An 8,382-nucleotide genomic window follows, 5' to 3' on the forward strand; every position below is an offset into this window, starting at 1 on the left:
TTGGAGCAGGAATTTGTGGTTTGACACTTACTGCCCAAGTGAGTGTACTAATTAATGAAAACTTTCTGAGTTTATATGACAGTCAACAAGTACCTTATATAATGCACTGTTCATACTTTTTCAGTATATGTGTTCCTAGTTTTTATGTGAACAAACAATATTTTACCATCTCACTATTCTTGTGAAGATGCTGAATATGTATACTGCCACATTTTTGCTACAGCAGAAGAGCATGCATACTTCCAACACAAAAAGTAAAATAATGTGGAAAACATTAGGGAAACAATCACATATTAAGGTTCCAAAACTCATTGTCAGTTCAGTACATGCACATGTAGCTGAGTTGTTAATTAGCACTATAGGCTCAGGAACCACTTAGTCGACACATAGCCTTAATAAACATAACACTGTCCACCTTCTCATATACCTAATTCCAGTTATGACACAGGGTTGCTTGCTATCATATAATCTAGGAATATTTTTCCAACAAGGAGACCGCTGACACAGGCCAATTTGTTATTGCCACTCAGGATGAAACATATGCTGTAAGCAATGGGCAGATAATTACCAACTCTCTTTTTTTCCACCTATATCATTGGGAAGGCACACCTGTGACACATCATCTGTAATAGAAGTATCGCAGAGCTATATAATGTTCTATGCACAGTACATCTCAGCAACTGGTCCTGAAAAAAGTATAAGAACAGTCTGCATGATTCAGTAACAGAGGGGCTGGTGCCAGGATGAAGTATGGGATCCATCAGCGCTCAATAAAATGATGAATTAGAGATGTGTCAGAGGTTGACAAGAGAATTAAATTACTTGAAGAATGATAGGTGGATGTCATAGGATGAGTCATTAGAACCGGATCACAACAAAAACCTCCTTGCTCAAATGCATTAAAATACAGGGGGGATAGACCAAGATCTAGCTCCAATCCATATGAAAATACTTGGCAATTAACTTCCAAGTACAACAGAGCCTTCTGTGGATAGTATATATTGGTTACAATACCTGTGACTGGTAAGCAGGAAGAGGAGCAAAAATATCAATACAGAAGAAGATGGTGAAAAGCCTCTGGAATCTGTCATGCAGACAGAAAATGAAGATATCTCAACCGTCTATATCTTGAAACCTATTTTCAGATTTCAGGAAAATGTATAAATAACAATACCAAACAGAAGAGGTGTTAGCACACTGTAAAAAAAAAAAAAAAAAAAAAAAGTTAACCTCCTCAGCCAAACAATACAATAACCAGAGGACTATTGAAAAATAGCTGTCTTCACTGTTGGTGAATTGAAAGTAATTGGTGGTCAAAACTTGGCCTAATTTTCAAGGTTGGTATCATGTAATACTCTTTCCTATTGCTATAAAAATTTATCAAACATTTTTGGACTAGAAGTATTGAAAAAGACAAAGGCAGCATATTCAGTGAAAAATGTGTATTCCTCTCAAAATTGTTTAGAAGTTCACATTATGAATCTAGACCCAACTGTGCTGTTCAAACACAGAATAAACACTGCTCTTAACCCAACAAAAATAGGAAATGCACATAAACAAAGCTGGATAGAATCCTGATCCATCACTGTAGATATGTTTAGAAGGTTTTAGTGTATTTATAAGTTTGATGGTTTGTAAGTCATGATCTATATTTAATTTTTATCCCTACATCATAAGTTTCTTGGCGATGTAAATGGCTTCTAAACTTATTGTAAACATCTTGTAAAGCCAGCCAGGGTACAGGGAACATTTAGCAGCTAGAAAAAACCACATCAATATAATTAACCTGGTACCTTAATGTCAACCTCCAGAAAAAAACCCAACAAACTAGTAATTTGTTGCAGTTTCCTGGTAAGTTTCACCACTTCTTGGTTGTCATGAAACAGCCAAGTTCTGTGCTGATAAGTCAAAATAACTATTATCTCTTCTAGCAACTTTTATAAAGCAGGTGCACATTTTAAAAACATAGCTCTCCATACACATAAAACCCAGACAATTTTTAGGATGTCTAAAACTGATTCAAATGTCTAACTAAATGCTATAAAGGCTACTGTAGTTATGGAATTATTTTGCTTTAGATGCTTCCAAAATTTCAACAAACCTATTTGAGGCAGTGAATTTTCTATGAACAGAAAACCTTAGAAAAATGAGGTCAAAATTACAGAAGAGAACTTTGGCTTTAAGAATCATCATGCCTAAACACATAGAAAAAATTCTGCTCCGTTTATTTTCCATGCATCTACCTGTGGCTAAAACAGTCAAGGGCTTGTCCAGGTCTTTTATTCTAGTTCAGCAGAAATCAAAAGTAGCACGTGGCAATTGTTTAACTTTTAAACAAAACAGTGGCCATCTTTGCAACCTATAATGATATATAACTAGTCAGTGTGAAAAACTGCTTTTATCAAGATGACTGGAACAACAACTCAGATGTTGCCATTACGCAGGACAGCTGGGGCAAAAGGCATCAGCAAGCTGCTGGCCATATGGCAGGCACTGTGGTGAACCAATTATTCCAGGCTAAAAGAGCTATTTTATATTTATCTAATATGCTACTAACAGTATTTCACTCTGACTCTGCCCCTTTCTTCTCTGAATCTCATAAGACCATGGAACTTTTTGTAGTCTTTCTTATTGTCAAAATTAAGATACGTAAGCAGATGGTATACACGCTTTTTGCCAGTACTCCAGCTTTAGATGCCTCTTATTATAATGTAAAATATACTGAGAATGACAGCTACTTAAAGTGAGAAAAAAAAGGCTAAAATATTCACACCAAAACAAAAACAGATTTTCAAAGGTACTGACAGCCTATAACTCCTATAAATTCAAACAATACTAATTAGTGTGCTAATACCCTAGGATTATTATTCCCTTGGTTCTATTTTCAACCATCTCAAGGGACAAACCTCAAGTCTTACATCTCTATTGCTGTTTTCCCTCTTAAACAGGGCAACTAAAGACACATACATATTTATTCTTCTATAATAAAGAAGATTCCTAAAACTGCATTTATTTCACAATTCATTGAAATTATCTTAAAAAATCTGAGTTATGTTCAGCATCTATTAATCAGCTAGTTTAAAGACAATGAAAATCAATCAGTGACAAGCTAGCTTCCATTACATTTTTTAAAGTGTCTGCATTTTCAGGACAAAAAAGTGAAAGAGAAAACATATAAAAATGCATGTGGATTATAATCATGTTAAACTTGAAAATATTATTATCTTAATGGAATCCTGGCAGGAAATCTCAGCACTGGAAATTTGCAACAATTACCTCCAGGTGATTCCATGGGAAACTAACCCATCAAGTCAGCACAGTAGATTATTATGTATGTAAAATGCTCACTGATACTCCAGCACACAAGGATCACGTGTACTTCTTACGGTTGTCACATGCATTGGAATAGTCTTTGATGTACCTCTGCTTGCAGAACGTCACATCTTTCACAACTGAAATAGCAAAGGATCAATACAGCCTTTTTTTAGATCCTAAACATTACTTAGATACCTAACTTAAATTGGTCATGTTTAACAGTTTTGACTTAGTGACTAAATAGTGTATGGAGAATTTCTAGCTACTTGCCTATTGGTTGCAAAGATAGTGACATTTCCTCTTTTTGTACCTTACAAATACAACACACCTTCTTCTTTGTCCTTCCTTGTTTCCCATTGTCCACATTTGCCACTGTTATAGCAAATCCATCTCATTCGTTGCCTTCCCACTGGCTGGTTTGCTTAGTTTTTTCCCCCATAAGCCTCCTGTGATCTTATTGTTGTCTCTTCCAGTTATAACCATGATATTATATTCATAGGAAAATTTAGAAATCACCACTGTAGAGAACAATGTATGATCAGATCGTTGATTTAGTACCAAAACTAACTGGAAGTTGAGGTATGAACCATGCTTAAATTCATCGTTACTGGTATTAGTCACCTTGCAACATAAATGTCAGGCATATATGCAATCTCTTTTGTTCACATTCTGTAGACCTCTAACGAAGCATGTATCAGGTACACCTTCCCACTTGTGGCATGGAATTCTACGTTTTAATCTGAAGTATTATGCTGAAATTTTTCAGCACAGCATCAAACTGTTCTTTCTTCTGCTTACAGATCATAGAACATATGCAATGGGCAGATTCTGTTCATACATCCAAGTAGCAGCTTCAGTTTAGTTCTTTTTATTGGCATATTAATGAATTGTATGAATAATCTCTGTGCATTAGTCTAGAGCCATACTGATTCATTTAGGCACAGACATATATCCAAAATTTTCAAAAGTACATATCTAATTTTTACTGGCAATGAAATAATAGCCAGATTTTCCAGTCCTGCTGGGCAGCCAACATTTTTAATTGCCTTTAAGTTTCTGAAAATTCAATTGGTTTGAAAAACCAGTTCATTTGGGATTATCTTCTTTCTACAAAATTAGAACATATAAAATGACGTCTATTGTATCAAGGTATCTCTTGGATCAAGCACCTATATTTATACATGCAAACATCCAGGAAGCCAGTTAAGCACTTCACTAATTTAAAGCGCATGTGACTAAGTCATACTGGATAGTTGACCCATTTAGAAGCTTAAGAGCTTCTGATTCTAACAACAGAAAAAAAAATATTGCTGTGTCTAGCTTTAAATCTTTTCTTATACAGAATGAAGCTTTAATGGGCAAAACCGTGTTTCAAAACAGAGGCTTTATTAACTGGTGTTAGGTAAATGCTTCAGACAGTACTACTAATAATACAAAGGACAATTGCAGGAAAATATTCATAAACTTACTTACTGGTGCTCTAGCTTGAAAGAAAATAAAATAAAAACAAATTCATTAACAAAAGAGAACTGTATTTATAGGATTCCTAGTTCCTAGGAATGAAATACAAATGAAAATGGAATGAAAATACAAAATGTAGATATCCAGAATGATTAATACATGTTTGAATACCTTACCACCTGAAAAGTGTTGCATTTCTTACTCTATTATTGTTCTTCTTTCAGTCATCTCAAGCAGTATATTGCAGCTATCTTCCCAGCACTAAATATGAAATTCAACTTCTTGATGATGAAGATCAGGAGTACTGTTTATGAAAATTAACAAATCATTGCAGAATACAAATATAGATGCATAAAATTCTCTTTTTGGCAAAAAATACTGCAAAATTTATTTTACTCTAGGACCGGTGCATCCATAGACATTTACTAATCACAGACATTATTAAAGTTTGAAGACATGGCTGCTCCAGAACCACTGAAGTCTTTATCATCTATGTAGAATGAAAGAAGCAGAGGAAAAGAAAAATATATTGTTTGAAAAGTATAAACTATTATCATTCTAACACACTTTTCTACTTTGGAGGTTGGTCTTTTACTCCAGTGGTTTAAATTAAGGCCTTGCTCTAGTAACTACAGCAGAGAATGGTGGAAAATTTCAAACACAAAAAAGAGGCTTCTTATCTGTCTTTTCCTGATTTTCTTCTACATGTGTTTTCTCAGAAGTCCACATTTTGTCTCTGCCATGCATCTCAGTATTTCACTCAATCAACCGACAGCCCAATATACATGTGCTATGTCTCATAAAAGCCAGCTTTTCCTTCCTGCCTCCTTACCTTTTCCACTAGTATCATTTGCTCAATTAACCCTTTAAAGTCCACATCCTCTGAAGATGTTATATTTCAGTGTTTTCCATTAGATCTAATGATTGACAATACAAAATTTAAAAGGCTACATATAATGCAAGTTACTGAATTATAAACTTATTGTGATAGCTTAATTAGTAAAATGTTTTCAGACATAACTTACTGAATATATACAGAGGTCCCCAGTTTATTATTATCTATCTCATATTTAATCTCTTCTCACCATATACTATGTTTAACAGCATCTGTCACCCAGGTGTTGGCTGGCTTTTACTGGGATGTCACATCTATCTAATTGCAAGTATGACATATGAAATTGTTTTGGGTGTGTATTGCCACTTTGTAATCAAAACAGACAATATGTTCCGACTACTGTATTACAATGGAAATGAATATGTCATTTCTATTAATATTTCTAAGCTTTTCTAAAATATATTAGCAACCTTTTTTCCCTGACTGTATTTGCCATACTTACCCCTCAACCCTCTGTCGTGTAAGTGAACAGTTAAGTAGTAGTGTATGTTCCTCTTTCAGTGTTTTTTCTGTTCCCTGATGCTTACATCAGATATGACAACAGTTGGATCGGTGAAAAAGTCATTTGTAGAGGTTCCTGAGGTACTACTGTAAATATCCCAAGGTTGGATATTTATAACAAATCCAATTATTATTTTGAGTCTTTAAAATATTTTCATTATATTACTTCATAGTTGGATGAGTTTGTTTCATGACTGAAAATATATTCAGTAATATCAATCATACTTTTATTATGTGAGCCTAAAACAGAGTCTCTATTTTTTTCTTCTGGACATTATTCCTTGCAACACAAGTAGAAAATGTATCCAATCCTTATCTCTACATACATAATTTGGGGACTCTGGAAGATATAAATTGAATATCTTTCGTAGAAAAAGAAAAAACCTAAATTTCCCAATCCTGTGATAAGTGTTCTCAACAATCATCAGTTTTATTAAAAATGAGCACCTTTTGCCTTGTGTTTCTCTTTCCTGATTTTTTTTTAGAATAGAAGTCACTGTGGCCCCCATGCTATGTGCTGAAGTTAAATGCTTCGGCTATGTAGTAGAGGTATTCTGAGTACATCTACTCAACAGAGGTTGTAGAGAACATGGGAACATTTAGGAATATGATTTAATTATTAGCAAGAGGTAGGTAGCAAGTCAGCCAGCCAAGATGGCCGATATACGTAGCATGAAAGCTTTAGGTGCCTATGTAACTTAATTAGCAGAGCAACAGACACTATTAACCTTCTACCTGATCATTCTCTTGGGTGTAACTGACTGAACTATGTGTAAATTTTATATAGCAGCATGACTGTGTGTGTGCAAGTGAGACTGACCTTGTAGTTTGTATTTAAACTCACTTTAAATACAGAAAACAAAATACAAATGCTAAGTATTATGACTTTTAATCTCTCAAAATCTTAATTAAGGGTGAAGTGTGGTTTGGATTATTCCTCAGAAAGACATTCAGCAACATAGAACCAGTCTCCCTAGGTAAATAAAGATGATTAATTTGGAATTGTTTGAAGTTTGTTTACTTAATGCATATATAACTGAAGGCTTACGCAGGCAAATAAGATGCCGCAGGAATCAAATATCAAAATAGTAGGGGGAAAAAAAGGAAATAGATACCCACAGCAAGGTACCTGTGGAATTTAAACCACTGCTTTCTTAACTGAAAATATAGAAGATTAAGGTGAGATGAGAGAAAAATTTCATATTTGTTTCACACTTCACTTAGCTTTGTATATGACCTTTCTTATCAAGCACAGTTGCTAAAGTGCAAACATTTTTGAAAAATATATGCAATTGATGTTGCCATCTGCTCCCTTTTGAAATTTCTTTTGCATATTTTCTTCAACAATTTTTAATCTCCTCTTGTTTTTTTAGGCACACATACACGTGTGCATACACACATATATCTTCTCTAGCAATACAGTTATAATAAGAAGGGGAAAGAGAAGCAGTTTTTGCAAGTTACTCCTATTTTGAAACATTTGTGACAAGAAAGTTTATCTACACATTTGTTGACAGGAAATGTTAAACTTTAAGGGAAAAGCAAACAATAACTCTTCATGAAAATGCCCACATTTCCCTCATTTTGCTGATTAAGCAAACTGAAATACCAATTACTTGATTTAAAAAAATGTGTGTATGCATTCTTAGTCTATAGGACTCATCAATCAGTTCTTTCTCATGAAAAGACCATTTTTTTATAAAACGGTCATCTTAAAAAATAAAAGCTGTATGGAAGAACACCACATAAGGCTGAGTGAGTACCTGAAAAGATCATTAAATGTTCTCAGAAAGGGCTGATGGAGAGGCCTACAAACAGCTTCCAGACTTGGCGCTAGCACCTTGAAAATGAAGTTTTCTGCGGGTTAAGACCTTGTTGTGAAGCTTGGATACTGTTTTCTTTGGCTGATAATATAGTTTCTTGCTATGTACAAAGACTGCTTAGGTTTTGGTGGATTTACTCCAGTTTAGGTTTACCAAGGATCTTCTGAGTGCAGTGGGAGTCTGGTACATGGAAGTGATCAGTGGTTGCACAGAAGGTGCAGTAGTAGGTATAGTCTGATGATGTATATTTAGTATAAAAATATTAGAAGCATAGGTGATTGATCTTTCTTGCTCTTCTTTATGATGTGTGTTATCATGTTGAGGAATTAAAAATTATGAGACCTGAACACATGAAAGAAATGGTCCAAATAAGACTGAAGCAGAAAA

The sequence above is a fragment of the Tyto alba genome, unplaced genomic scaffold, assembly GCF_018691265.1.
Source record: "Tyto alba isolate M040663 unplaced genomic scaffold, T.alba_DEE_v4.0 Super-Scaffold_8, whole genome shotgun sequence".
Lineage (NCBI taxonomy): Eukaryota > Metazoa > Chordata > Aves > Strigiformes > Tytonidae > Tyto > Tyto alba.